At 42.9% G+C, this 16,070-nt stretch overlaps 1 protein-coding gene across 1 annotated transcript in view; it reads right to left on the bottom strand.

Moving 5' to 3' along the window:
* Adam23 (ADAM metallopeptidase domain 23) overlaps positions 1–16,070 on the bottom strand; it is a 145,208-nt gene that overhangs the window by 74,566 nt on the left and 54,572 nt on the right.

Raw genomic sequence — 16,070 nt, 5'->3', positions numbered from 1 at the left:
CACGCACATACAATATAAACATCAGACCCAAAATCATGCTTAAAAGATAAATTTGAATTTAAAGCTCTAAGAACATAAACTTTGAAGTCAGAGTAGGGTTTAGACCTAGCACAGCCCATGAATGGAGGTGTCAAACCACAAGCGTGCAAAACTTAGCCTAGAGATCAGCACTGGGGTTCCGTGTTGGGCGCTATGACTGCTACCATTGCACCTTCAACTCGTCCTTTTTAAATGCATCCTCCACTGTAAACATGGGCGATAAGCTCTTGGTTGTGGGTGTGGAGGGAGACCTGAGTGTGAGCTTTCTTGGTAAGGGCCAGTGCCTCAGACCCATGGGAATTGCGAAGCCTTCCTGTGGTCTGCCTGGAAATGTTGACAGAGTGTGCAGAAAGTATCTAGTGACATCCACCTCCAGGTGGTTTACTGCCTGAGGCTGCGCCCCCTAACTGAGGCCTCCTACCTAGACTAACTAACCAATCCCCTCCCCCCTGTGCTACCTACACTAACAAGCACCATGAGGGTTGGGGTTGTTGATCGGTGAATGTCCGTCCGTCAGAGCAAGCATGGCGCACCTGATTCCAGCTGCTCTATACACCCAGCCAGGTTTTCAGAACCGAGGGCAGTGCAGGGTGCTCTGTGCCCAGTGCAGAGGGCCGAGTTAGGACAGTGGGGTGCCCAGATCTGCCACCAGGAGTGAATGAGAGGCATGACAACTCACACCTCTGGGCCATTTATTCCATCTAGGAGGCATGAGCCCATCCCTGAATCACTTATGCATCCTAAATGTAGGTCTTTTTTCGCACTTCTACAGAATGAAGAGATATTGTTCAGACTTTCTAGAAGTAACTCAACAGTAGGTTTATTTGTAAGAAAATATCAAACTGCTCTAGCTGAAGAATAGGAAGACTCTGATTCTGCATGTATTTCAGAGCAATGTCCGAGGCACCCTACAGTGACTCCACGGGAAGCTTGGAAGAGGATGATCAGGAGCTCCTCTGCATCTAGCATGTCCAATGAACACCAAAGGATGGCCTTTACACCACGGAAATAGAGCTGAGGCTTGTGCTGGTTTGAATGAGAATGGCCTCCTTAGGCTCATGTATTTGAATACTTGGTTCCAGTTGATGAAGCTGGGAAGGATTGTGAGGCATGACCTGGTTAAAGGAGGTCACTGGGGATAGACCTAGAGGTTTCAAAGGATACAGGCACACATGCATTCCCAATGAGCTCCCTCTCTCTGCCTGAACCCTGACTTGCAGATCAAGATGTAAACTCTGAGCTATTTTGATTGCTGTAACTACCCCACCATGAACTCTATCCCTCTGACATGTTAACCCCAGTTAAAAGCTTTCTTTTCTAAGCTGCCTTGGTCCTTTGTCACAGGAACAGAAAGGTAACTAAGACACTATCTATACTTAAACATGTATTCATGGTCACCCAAATGACCTCTGACAAAGTCCTCTAAGAAGTCTCTTTCCCCCGATATGCACCAGTCCTTGGAACTTTTAGTTCATTCAACTAAAAATGCTGGTCACCATGCAGATCCTTTTATAGACCCTATGCCTGATCCCTCTGTCCACCAAAAGCTTCTCTCTCTTTTTTCTCGTTACGTGTGTGTATACATATGTGTGTGTGTGTGTGTGTGTGTGTGTGTGTGTGTATACATATATATATATATATTACATGCATGTGTGTGTGAGAGAGAGAGAGAGAGAGACAGAAGACAAAGGGAGAGAAGGCCAATGGTCAATTTCATTCTTTCCTCAAGAGCTCTCCACCTTATTTTATTGGGATCTGGTGCTCACTAGCTCAGCTAGGCTGGCTAATGGTCCCCACTTCCTGCGGCATGTGCCACCATTTGGACAGTTTTACACAGGTTCTAGGGATTAAAGTTAGGTCCTTATGCTTATAAGTCAAGAACTTTACCTGTCAAGACATTTCCCACCCCGACTTGTGATATTTTTAATTTGCCAAATGATTACTTTCTTAAGTAGTAACGAGACAATCACAGGCACTTAGGTTAATACATTCGTACAAGCACAAGCTTTTTACCTACAATTATGCTTCTGCCCTTCCTCAAGAGTGGGGGACAAAGTGTATTCCTTTAAGTATAAACTGGGTGAAAAGACAGTGGTGTGGTGAGGTTGGGATTGAAGACTGGAGCAGTGATACCTGAGGTGAACAGAGGCTTTGTGTTCAGTTAGACAAAGATGGCGGCTAGGCAGAGGCTGAAGAGTGGGGGCACAGTTCCTGCGAACAGAGCTGCAGGCAGAGACAATCCTAGCAAAGGAGGACGGAAAGGGTGGAAGGGCTGAAGACACGGGAGGGTTGTAAAGGGATCTGAGGGCTTTCTAAAGGACATGAGAGGCCATATTGGGAATTTCAGGGCACAGGTGCTCCTTAGGTCTCTGGCGAGGAGCCCATGGACCGCAATACCATTCTGAAAACATCGAAAAAGGAAAAAAGGAAACATGGGGCCGTGGATTCATAGTGGAGAAAGGAAAGGACGAAGAGTCAGATGGGAAACCTGAGACAGGACGTAAGTGTGTAGTGCAAGGGGAAAGAGCCCCACGGGCTTGACCAGCCAGCGTGACGCAACTCCCAACAAAGCAGGCAGCTGCACAGGAAGCCGTGAAATCCTTCTATGGTTCCCAGTGTCTCCAAGAGCCAGCATCTGCTGTCAGCCTGAGCAGTGGCATTCCATCCAGAAAAAGCAGCTCTTCCAAGACTAGCCCGTACCAGTCCTGGGGAGAAAACTCCCTGCATCTTTCATTTTCAACCTGTTTTTAAAATGGCACTTCATTCACGCCACATTCCAGAGGAATGAGAGAATGGACGAAGGAATAAAAAAGAAGCCAATAGAAAAAACAATCAGAAATAGTTAAGAGTTTTCAGTAAGGTGGTCAGTTACAAGATGAACATGAAGCACGTATTTCTATACAGGCCAGCAAAACCTATCTAGAGATAATATAGGGAGAGGCTTTGCAAAATGATATCAAACTTTACATACGTGTGTGTGTGTGTGTGTGTGTGTGTGTGTGTGTGTGTAAATATAGATAGATGTTGCACATATAAATGTTAATGCTTAAATACCCCAAGAATAAGCAAGTATAAATAAACATGAAGAAAAATACACAGGAAGTTAACAGCAAATTCTTAGTTTAAAAAATAAAATAAGCCCTAAGACACGTCCTGACTGAGTGAAGCAGTTCCCTGATTCCCCATGGGGACAGTCCATGTGGTAACAATGTAACAATATCCGCTACCCTCACCCCACTTGAACGTTAGTGCAATTCCATACAAAATCTCAAGAGGTTTTGTTTTTTTTTTTAAGATGACAAATGACTCTAAAGTTCATCTTAAAGAAAAATGTGTGTTATTTTCTCAAATAAAGCAACGAAGCAAGGACTTGTGTCAGCACCACAGGAACTACAGATGAAGAGCTAGGGCCTGGTCCTCGGCCCAGAAGGCACAGAAGAACCTCAGAAAAGTCTCAAGTTCAGATGAGAGCATCCCAGGGTTAAGAATGACATTGAAATCTACAAAGAGTGGAAAACTGAAAGCCATCAGGAAGTCATAAAACAGGAAACAAGTCCAGAAAGAAAAGGAATGGAGAATCCACATATTTCAGTCATGTTACTAAATATTGGGGAAAACAGACGGCCATCCTACACCCTATAGCAAACCAAGACTCTATTTATTAAGGTTGTTTAAAGTAGAGCTGTCCTAGTGTGGGTGTTATTGCTGTGAAGAGACACCACGACCAAGGCAACTCTTATAAGGACAACATTTAACTGGGGCTGGCTTACAGGTTCAGAGGTTCAGTCCACTATCATTAAGGTGGGAGCATGGCAGCATCCAGGCAGGCCTGGTGCAGGAGGAGCTGAGAGTTCTACATCTTCATCTGAAGGTTGCTAGCAGAAGACTGACTTCCAGGCAACTAGGATGAGGGTCTCAAAGTCACCCACAGTGACACACGCACTCCAACAGGGCCACGCCCTCTAATAGAGCCACTCCTTGGGCTGAGCATATACAAGCCATCACAAGAACCATAAGGGGAGTAGAGAAATCCACAAAAACATTGAAGAGAGGTCTTTGAATATACGACCATATACCCAAAAGCACTGATAAAACTATAAAAAAATAAACTATGAAAATAGAGAAAATTTGTTAAGGCACCCTACAGTTCAAAACAAAGGGGTTTAAAAAATACTTGCAAAACAAGTTAAAAACAAAGATTTCCTCCTCTTCAGGTTGGGTCTTCAGAAAAAACAAGAACAAGAGAGAAGCAGACAAAAGGCACCCACAAAATCAAATATTCAAGGAGCAACTCATGCAAAAACTGAACACAAAATGCCAAGGGTGACATATACAAATGTACAATTATAATAGCAATAATAGACTTGAAAATTGAAATAACATAAGAGAACATTTATTCAACCCCTTTAGAAAATAAAAATGGATGACAGCAGGAAGTGCTGGCAAGGTTGTTAGACAGCTACCACTCCAGACGGCCATTTGGCAAAGGACGTCAAAGCCTGCAGCGTGTGAACCGGCGAATTCAGGAGCTTTGCATTTTGGTCATATTATTTCCTCTCCCGCAACTCCTCCCAGATCCCCATCCACCCACACAATGTCACAGTCTTTCTCTCTCTTGAAAAACAAAAACAGCCAACACACACACACACACACACACACACACACACACACAGAGCGAAAGAAACCTATGGTCTGTTTTCTGTTAGCCAACTGCTCCTGGGCATGCAGAAGACGGTGGGGTGGTTAAAAGGCAGATTTGGGACACTACCCAGGTTTACATTAGGCAAGGACGTGGACCTTTCAAAGGAATTGATGAGAACCTGAATTTGGAAGGCTATTTATAAAAGCCGAAGGCAAGTGTTACTTCCTGTGTCCACAAAGAATCCGAGGTCTTTAGGACCTGGGGCAGGCTGAACATAGAAAAGCTCCTTTACTGGGTCAATTAGAGCCATCAGCAAGGTAATTAACGTTAGCAGCAGGACAGAGCTGCAAGAAACCAGCACACGCACAAGGAAAAGGTCTATCCACATATGAGACCCTGGAGCTGAAGCTCTCCTTCACTCATTTGATTAATTGCTGGAGATTGAATGAAGCAGGGGGAAGAAGAGAATTCAACAATTAAGAGAAATAAAAGATTAATTTTCCCATTTCTTTAATTTTTATTGGAAATTAAATATATATGCATACATATATACGCTGGAAAAATCCATTAGGCAAAGGCCAGTTATATTTGTAGGTATAAGCATGGGTGTGTGTGTGTGTGTGTGTGTGTGTGTGTGTGTGTAGAGAGAGAGAGAGAGAGAGAGAGAGAGAGAGAGAGAGAGAGAGAGAGAATATGAACGTGTGATACATGAAGAGTCAACACTGTGTGTCTTCCCCAGTCACTCTCCACCTTATTTTTTGAGACAGGGTCTGTCACTGAACCTGGAGCTCACTGATTGGCTAGACTGGTTGGCCAGCAAGCCCTAGGGATCCAGCTGCTTTTACCCCCCTGGACTGGGTTTATAACCACACCACTACCCCAGCCTTTACACTGGGGTGCTGGAAATCGACCTCCAGCCCCCCACCCCCACCCCACTATACAGCAAGCACTGTGCAATCTAAGCCCCCTCTCTAGCCTCTCCTTTGCAGCTTTGTCTTGTTTTAATAGTAAGGTTTTCGTAGAACACCACAGTTGCCTTTTAGGGGCTCTCTTCCTACCTAGGGAAGCTAGTCCCTGCTTTCTGCTTGGGTTGCCACAACCTGAGCCTGCACAGCTGAACTGAGAATAAAATGTCACAGACAAATTCTCAAGACACAAAGACTGAGAAAGAATCAGCACAACCCAACACAAGAGGATCCTCTGAAGCCATCTACCTGTGCTGCACAGAAGGTAGCATTCTTCCCAAGCATGGACTCCCCGTGCAAAAACCAGAGACATGGAGACAATAGAGCCAAGGTTCTTCCTATGTGTAAGGATGGGACTGTCACATCAGTCACAGCACAGCATTGTGACAAATAATATAATTAAGGAAAAAAGGGAGAGAAGAGGCTGTAGGGAAGGAAAGAGTGACCTCAACAGCTTCCTCATGCAAACACAGAATTACGACCACACACACAACATACAGGTTATTTTTTAATTATCATTCAGAAAAATGACCTTCAGGCAGTTCTAAACCCTGAGCACAACCATAGCATCAAAATATTATTCACCAGCCTTGAATTGCTTTTTAAACATTTATGATTTACCTAGAGCACGACTGATTTCTCTAAGGACAATTTTCATTCTCCCAGATGGATGGTTTCAAAATATTAGTAAAGCAACAGACTTCCAGAAGGAATTTGCCAGAAACCTGCCCATTCTTGTGTAACATCTTTAGGAGGAATCCTTTCCCCTGGAGAGGATCATGAAACTTAGTGTCATTCCTTAGCTGACTAATTGTGGATCTTTGGGTTTAATGTTTAGCCTCAGTCCCTCAAGAAAACCTTAACTAAACATATCCTGGTGCTCACAATCTCTGAGATCTGGGAGAAGTTCCTCACACTGGTAAAGCTACTTAGTCCCTTACAAAAACCAGGAACACTGGATTCCAGGATGCTTAAAGAAACCTCCAACCATCAGTCGCTGTACGATTGTATGGTCTGACTCTGAAAGCAATCCCAGCTACTGCTGGTTATTCAACAATTTAACAATTTCTGAGAAACTGTGGGACCTTACGGAGATCCAGCTGGTAGAAGTGGGCCCCTAAGGAGGGCAGGATTACCTCCTGCTCCCTGTTTCCTCGGGATATTAAGAGCCTTTGCCACACAATCTCATCTCTATGAACTGGGCTGCTCCATTATGCCATCCTCACCATGACAGGATGGAACCCTTTCAAACCATAAGCCAAAATAAACCCTCCTTCCTTTAAGTCATTTTTTGCCAGTGACCCAGGAGTAGATGATACACCCCTTACAAACAAAGGTTGCTTCATGGGAAGCTGTACACTGCTGGCACACACAGTCGGTCTAGTGGGGACACTCTGTCAAATAATGTGTGGGAACTCTCAGGCACCTGTAGGCCAATCTTTTCCAGAAGGTACTGAAGAAACAGCTCCATCCATGTGACCTACACACTGTAGAAAGCTGCTTTCTCCCAAGTCTACATATTTCTACATACCTCAAGCAAAAGAGAATGCCTCCATTTTCAAGATATCCTTTCTACAGGTCAGACTAATAACTAACAAAACACCCTCTTACACAGAAACAAACAAACCCTGAAGGCCAAGAATCAGGACCTGCCAAAGCTGCGTTTGTGTTAACTAATCTAACTGGTCTACAAAACGATGGCTTCACTGTGACTAAAATAAATCTAAAACCTCACGGTCACATTAACGTGCTTTATCATAAAAATGCTAAAAACCAAGGATAACAGGGAGAAATTAGAGCCCGTCCTGCAAGACTATCTTATAATTAGCAAATTGGAGAGCAATTAATGTCACTTTGAGAGACGTGTATAAAATAGTGATTAGAAGTGAGTAATTTAATCTATCCCAGTCTAATTATAGAGTCTAGACATTTTGCATAATATTAAAACTGGATTTTTATCTTTTAAAGGCTATTTAGAGCACTTGTTTGCGCATGGCATTCTAAAAATGTATCTTAAAATCATTTTCAATATTTTAGAGGTAAACACATTTCTTCTTCTATATTGATGTAGCCTGCCTGTAACAAAGCGAAATCGCAACTGGCTCGCAAATGCAGAACAGATCTATAGGTTAGAGTTTGAAAACAATCTCTATAATAAATGTCTCCAGCCAGACAACTTCCATCGCATGCTCTTAAAGTTTCTGCCCAGGTCAACAATCTCACATTCACAAAGTGACTCTCAATATGTGGATCAAAAGCAAAAACCTTTGTAACATTCCAGAAGCAGATAAATCCCAGAGAGACTGACATAGAAAAAAAGAAGAAACCATTCTATTTGGGTCTTTCAGGGGATCTATTTATAGGGTAATCTTTAAAACCAGACATTTTTAGTGCCCTGGTATAAATTCTAGAATTAACTGTATATGATCCACGGCAATGAATTTACTAAGTGTCAAGATAGGTTCTAAGACCGTGAGAGGTTGGGATTAGAGATGGCAGAGAAAGAGACGGACTCTCATTACCTGATTCACATCCAAGGAAGTCATAGCAAAAAATCATAAATCTGCTAGAGTCAGAATTCTGGACCCAGACAAGGGTCAAGAACTGAGATGCCTACGAATGCGGAGAACATACTAAATAATGCTCCCCCACCAAAACAACAAGCATGAAAAAACTGGAGACATGGCTCAGTGGTTAAGAATATACTGGCTGCTCTTCCTGAGGACCTGAGTTCAATTCCCAGCACCCACGTAGCAGGTCATACCTGTCTGTAACTCAAGTTCCAGGGGATCCTCACACAGACATACATGCAGGCAAAACAACCATGAAAATATCATAATAAATATAATATTATACAATAATAAAGAAAGAAATGCTCATAAGTTACACCAACCTACCCATCTCATGGCCAGTGCACCTACCACAGCACCCATACATAAGGTCATGACATGGAGATCTCATGACGGTATTGATGCTCTTTTAAGCAGAAGCCAGTTAGCATGAGTCATGAGTAAGGGCCTAAGTCTTCCAAGCAGCCCAAAGGGAGAAGAAAAGGGAAGCAGGAAGCAGAGAGTTGGAAGTCGGAGAAGAGAACGACCCCAGAGAGTACCCTTGCTTTCTTTCTCAGCAAGACAGTCGCATGCTAGCAAGAGAAAGGCTTCACAGCATCTAAGTCTGCCAGGCACCAAAGTTAACTGCTCGGTTTATGACATTTTATCAGCGTGAGCCTAAGCAGATTAAAATGAGTGAAGCCTCCTCTCAATTCTAGGCAAGACCTTTTCCTAGTGGAATATTTAAAAAAAGACATGAGTCTCTTCTACTGTGACTACAGGATTCTACTGTTAACACTTTTACATATTTTCTATATTTTTTTTTATGAATAAGAGTGTATTACTTGCATGTACGTATGTGTACCAGGTGTATGCCTTGAACCTACGTAGGTCAGAAAAGGGTGTCAGGTCCCCTAGAACTGGACTTAGGGATGATTGTGAGCTCCCATATGGATCCTGGAAATGGAACCTGGGACCCTTGCAAAAGCAACAAGTGCCCTTTTTTCAAAAAAAAAAAAAAGATGTATTTATTTATTATATATAAGCACACTATCACTGTCTTCAGACACACCAGAAGAGGACATCGGATCCCATTACAGATGGTTGTGAGCCACCATGCGGTTGCTGGGATTTGAACTCAGGACCTCTGGAAGAGCAGTCAGCGCTCTTAACTGCTCTACTGCCACATTTTGTAAGGTGGTTGTTTGCTTTGTGGGTTTTGTTTGGCTTGGGGTAAAAATCCTCAAGTCTACTACCTAAACTTCATCATGAGATACAATCTTCATGAGACGTCGAAGAGGGTGGTGGAGACATACAGCAATGTGGGGCACACAAAAGATCTCTGAGACACTAATAATGCCTTCCATGTCAGCCACAGTAAGACATTACTATGCATATCGCTGTGAATATGCAGAAATGTACGTTTCTTCTTGTTGCTACTCTTTTTTGAGGCAGGGTCTTGTACATCCCAGGTTGGCCTCAAACTTGCTGTGTACCCAAGGATGACCTTAAACTTCAGATCTTCCTGCTCCACCTCCATAGTCCATGGTGGCATTCATCACCATGTCCACACGGTGCTGGGAATCAAACCCTAGACCTTGTGTGTGCCAAGCAAGTTTTCTACCCACTGATCTGCCTCCTTGAAAGAAAAGGAATTCAGGACGTCTACAGCTAACAGAAACAGAAAGCCTTAGTCTAATTCCGACATTAAAATTTGGAGTATGAGAAAAACAGAGCCAGAAAGAGACAAGGGTAAAAGCATCTGGAACCAGAAATCTTACTAAGACCAGAGAGAAGAAACCTGGGAACCCATGGGAGGCAAAAGCACAGGGAAGAAGAGGGGACTTTCTCCTTCTCTCTAGAAACAACAGCATCTGGACTGCCCGAGACTCCAGTGTGCACAGAGGACTCTCTCTCTGCTGTACGAGGGAACACTGAAAGGAAAGGAAGTTATTGCAGAATAGCACAGCACTGAGGAGAGGCATGCAGAAATGCCACCGCACAAGAGGACTAACAAGATTCGAGCTGCATCAGTATCATCCAGACAGTCAGCTCCTACACCAGGAGAGCTGAAGGAACAGAAAAGCAAGGGACAAGCAGGCAGTCTCACGTACGTTACCTAACTCCATACGTTACCTAACTCCATACGTTACCTAACTCCAACGTTCCTCTGCAACGTTAGACACACATGAAACAGTCCTCCAAAGACCTCAAGAAGACCCGACCATCAAAACTTTGCTTTCCAGAGATGGAGAGCTAAGAACACGGTTGTTCTTCTAGAGGACCAGAGTTTGGTTCCTAGCACCCACATAGCAGTTCACAATCATCTAGAACTCCAGTTCCAGGGGACCCAATGCTCTCTTCTGGCCTTTGCAGGCACCAGGCATGTGCATGGTGCACAGACATACATGCAGGCAAAACACCATGCCCATACAATTTTTAAAATGTTTAAAGTATGTGATATTATTCTTTACTTTCAAAGGAAACATCAGTGACCTTACATTTGACATAAAAGGGGAGAAAAGGACAACATATTTCTAATCACTGAAGTTAACATGCCTAGAAATATGGATCTTGATCATTGGGCCAAGCACTTAAAAACACACCTCTGAATTCATAATAAGAAGTGTTAATTGTTACATAGGAAATACCATTTATGTTACAATCCATAACACTAGCAAACTTAGAGTTATGAAGTAGCAATTAATTAAGTGTATGGTTGGGGGTCACCACAACGTGAGGAACTGTATTAAAGGGTCACAGCGTTAGGAAGAACCACTGGAAAAGGTAAAATGCCTGGATATCAAGGATGTCTTGGGAAAAGAAGGCCACAGCCATGTCTCAGTGCTGGGCCTTACTTACACAGACCTGTGCACGCAGCCCTTTGCTCAGGCTGGATTCTCACTTTTTCATCAGACAGTATGTTACAGTGTGAATATGTAGAGTGTCCAATAATTCTGAAGAGGGTTATTCTAAGAGTGCTTTAAAATGCATAATCAGAGGGTCAGGTCACTACTCTGAATTGCTCTGCTTATATGCATAATTTTTAAAATCCTAAGGCCATGTAATGGCACTTAACAGCCTTTCTGATGATTAATATCTGAAACCAGAGACATTTCTGAAATGGCTAATAATTTAAACACCCACTCCAAATGGCAATCCACAATCAGAGAGGATGAGTGAGGGTACCCTAATGAGACCCCCACCTCTGTGCCTCTCGACTGATCGTTTGTGAAACTCTTAGCTAGAAGAAAATTTCACTTTGCTTATCTTTTAAAAGCAGATTGTTTGGGAAACTGAAAAGTAAACTCTAAATTTTATGTTTATTTTTAACTGGCATACAATTACACTCTCTAATGATAAATTCTGTGAAAATGGACAATAATCCAATCAGGCTGAACTGAACGCCCCTCTCCATTAGCAGTTATCATCCCTTTGTGGTGAAAACTTCTGAAATCTGTTCTATTGGTTCTTTATAAGACACACAATGGGTTTCTGTGTACTGTAGTCAGTCTCTGTGCCCACTCCTGGGGAACCGTATGTCTTATGCCTGTTACCTAACCTGCCCATCTCCTCTCCCTCTTCTCCTCTATTCCTCTCTACTGTCTTTTCATATTTCTTGCAAACCAATGTTGTTAGCTTCTACATACACGTAAGACAACAGCCCTAGCATTTTATCCCATCACCACAAGAAATAAGACCCTGGATCTCAGAGCGTTAGGACTCCCTAAGTCCCTCAGTCTTCCTCACGTGTACCAATGAGATGGACCTGTAAGTCTGAAACTCTTGCCTCTCCACTTGGTAACTGGGGCAACCTGCTTCTCCCTTCATGGCTCCCAACTCCCTTCTCCCCTCTGGAGTCCAAGTCCCCTGCCCATGTAACGTGTATAGGACAATAATACATAAATAAAATAAAATATTTGAAAAGACAGAAAATGTTTTCCTTCTCCAATTTTTCAGACTTTAATTAATTTTTACCCCTTATGCCACTTACTCCCCATAAATAATAGCAGAGTCTAAAAGAGGAACAAAAAAAAAAAATACAGTCGCCATTTAAAGATCACTCTAATCTTACACTGCCAAAGCCTACGAAGCTAGGTACTGGAAAGCTGAGTCAGCATTTGCCACCTTAGAACCTGCACAGGTCGGAGGACCTGTGGGGTGAGCTGAAGAACCATGGGACTGCATAGACGCCCTCTCCACATGAGTGTTTAGGACACTCTGATCCATTAATGCCACTGGGTCCCACGAGAGATGTCCACCTCTGAGGATAGAAGCACCCCACTGAAAAGTGACAAAACCAACAAACTCCAAGTTAGCTGAAGGGTGCTAGTGTGTCCTCCCTCCTGTGGTGCCTGCCCCTCTCCACCAGTCTGCTTCAGCAGATGGATCCAGGCACCAGTTCATTCTAACAAAGGGAGGGGGGGTGTCCAAGGTCTAGACACTGAAGAAGATGTTTAAGTCTTGGAGAGATGAAGGATATGTGTCACAGGAAAACAGAAGGGATGCTCCAACACTGTGGCCTCAAGGGAATTTTAGAAATAGCCTCTTCCTTAAAAGGAAGTCAAAGAAATATCATATATCATATATATATATGAAGCTGGTAAGGTTCAGAAGGAAAATTAAATAAAAATAAATGTTGCAAGACTATAAATCAAATCGCAAAGAGAAAAGGAATAAAGAATGAAAACACATTCAGAACTCAATGATAATATGATATTGAGATACTGGACAAATAAGAAGAACACCACCCTGAAATAGCTTTTTTAAAACTGGAAAGGGGGAAAAAAAACAAGAAAATACAATGGAGTTGGAGAGTCGGCTGTGCGGTTAAGAGTTCTTGCTGCTCTTACAGAGGACCTGAGTTTGATTCCAGCTCCCAAATGGATAGTGGCTTACAGCCATCCGTAATTCCAGTTCCAGTGGACCCGATGCTCCCCTCTGACCCCCATAGACAGGCCTCAGGAACACACATAAGGCATATGTACACCCAGACAAGATGCTCATACCCATAAATAAATAAATCTTAAGAATAATTTTTAAAGGAAAAATACAATGAAATTGTAATTCTAAATGGCAAATGATGTTCATGGAGAAATCAATAAGCAATAGTGTTGATGAATGGGGCCATTGATCCTGGTAGTTATTGATGAGGAAAAATGATGGAAAACCCTACAGTAAAAGCACAAACTCTCTGACACTGGGAATATTAGCCACACCCCAGGGCAGGCCACATGCTCAGGAGTATTGGCCAACACAAAACAGACTCTGTGTTTGTCTTTTAGTGTGTGTGTGTGTGTGTGTGTGTGTGTGTGTGTGTGTGTGTGTGTGTGTGCATGTGAGCACATGTGCATTTTTTTTTTATTTTTGGTGTTTTGGTTTGATTTTGGTTTTTCTTTTAAAAGAAAGACTGTGGAAAGAGGTGTTTATGGAGGTTGGGTATGGACAGACTTGGGAAGCAGAGGAAAGAATATGAGCAAATATGAAAAGGTTTTAAATAAATATTTAAAATAATAAAGACGTCTTCTCTGAAGAGGGACCTCCCAGGGTCTGAGACTTGTTTCTAGGAATTCTCAAGTCCACAGAGAGTCCTTCTTGAAATATCCTAGGGAAAGGAGGGATTAAGTGTTTCATATCATCCCAAATTATTCCTCAATTACAAAGACAGCAGATGAGTATTTGTTTCCAGATGAGTTCATGAGACGGCACTCAAAATCTACTTTTGAGTTAGTTCCAGTCAAGCAAGCTGCAAACAGCCCAGGAAGGGCGCAGACCATAAAGGGCTCATGTTTAACTTACTAACTGGTTTACCTTACTAAATGATATCCAAAGGACAGAGAGCGACTAAGAATGCCTACTAGTACCATTACATAGGCGTGGCTCCAGAGGGGAGGCGGGGCTATTCATCTCCTCTTCACAGAGCCGCAATACCCTGCGCTCTCCTAGAGACCAGCATGGTTGTGCAGTTACTGCTGGTGTGCAGCCTATGCTCCAGACTCCCCACTGCTCCCAGTCACCATTGTGAGGGCAGAAATAAATCACATCAGATAAACAAACGCTCCTGCAAATTGAAAACTACAGATTTATGAAACATGTTTGCAATTTTTATATCCGTAAGACCAAACACAAACATAAACCTATGGTCCCCAAATACTGAGCACTGGACCTTCAGACAAAAATCTCATTAAAAAGAATGTGCTCTCGGATCAGGCAACGGGGAAAACCAGCCACCATGTAATAAATCCTCCAGCAAGGCTCTGTCTTTATCCTGCAAGACAAAATGCCATGACTTTATCCACAGGCAAAACTTTAAATACACATTATAAGAGCTGAGGAAAATAGCCTTTCATTTATTTCTTGGGGTGTGAGTAACAAAAGACAAGAGACCTAAGAATAGACGTTGAGTCTCCTTTTATTTCAGGATAAGGTACAATCTGACCCCGCAGAGTCTCTGATCACCTTCTTACATTTTTAAATGAGTTCAACCTTCCCACTCTTCAACATTTATACTTCTAAGTTTACACAACTGTTAATTTTGACAAATGCCTGCTGTTCAGTGTCAAAACAAAAGAATGATTTAACTGGAAAGCAAGATTTTTCTCTCATTCTACTTATGTAAAACTGAGGGACAGGCTAACTTGACATCTGCTTAAAGGATAAGGTTCCTTTGTGAGAACCAGTGCAGCTAAGGTTCTCCGAATGATAACAGAGCTCAGGAGAGTTTGCTTTCCACTCAGTGAGTCCCTTGTACATAACAGAACCATGTTTACAAAATCTACCAAGGGAAAAATCTGGCTGAAGGTCATGGGTCAGCTTTCTCATGCAAATAAGGCTTTCCATCTATAACTAAGGAAATGGTGCAAACAGCAAAAGCCAGAGAGTGGGAGTTCAGGAGTACTGGGGTTCATGGGAGCCTGTACTGTGGGTGGGTGGAGTGGCCCTGAAGAAAACATTTAAGTGCTCTCAAACTAGAACGCCACCCCCAACCCCGACCCCACAGCGCTGCTCAGCTATATCTGAGGTAGAGGCAAGCTGTCACATCTCAGCGTCATCATGCTATGATTCTCACGTTCTTCCCATGTGGTTCGCCACCCTATCTCAAAGGTTGATGAGTTACTCTACAAAACGTTCTCACACATGACAAGGGACAGCTTTGTTAAAGAAGCCTGCCTCTTATTAGGAGAGATGGTAATGATGAGTGGTTTGTCTAGTGTCTTGGTAAGAAATTCCTTAAAGGTCAGTGGTACGAGAGGTATATGGGAATTTAAGGGCAAAGAACAGATTCTGTCTGGTGTCTATGGGAACTCTAAGCTTTAACCCTTCTTCTGTTTGAGATGGGGGTAAAGTAGGATCTCCCTCTGTGGCCAACCTGGAATGTGTGACAATCCCTGCCTCTGCCTCCCAAGTGCCAAAGCTGCATGGGGAGCTACTGCTTCCAGCTCTAAATCTGACTTTTCTTAATGTAGTCAGCATTTTATAAAGGAAAGCTGGACCTTCTTAGGAGTCAAAGGCCCCTCACTACCCCACAAGAGCACTGGAGCCCCGGGGCCCATGGAATCTCATAGCTATGAGTTATATAAACCTCAATGCCAGGCCTCAGTTCCTCCATGCCTTCGATCCATTATTTGTAAAGAGGAATAATAACAGTAACTAGATCCTTAGTCACTGTGAGGATTAAAGACTTAGTTCATATAAGGCTCTGGGACATTGCATCGAGCACTGGGCACTGATGTTAGTGTCACTGCTGTTATTTTTGTTGGAATTCTAAGGCCCAACACTACAATCTACCTAAGCTGAAACGTACACCCTCTTGCTGGTGAGTCAAGAGATATAAATCAGATTTAAGTTTTATTGCTAAAAACTCTAGTTTGCATC

This window comes from Rattus rattus, chromosome 4 (assembly GCF_011064425.1).
Source record: "Rattus rattus isolate New Zealand chromosome 4, Rrattus_CSIRO_v1, whole genome shotgun sequence".
NCBI classification, from domain to species: domain Eukaryota; kingdom Metazoa; phylum Chordata; class Mammalia; order Rodentia; family Muridae; genus Rattus; species Rattus rattus.
Note: the sequence above shows the minus strand (reverse complement) of the source record. Positions and strands in the feature narration are given on the sequence as shown.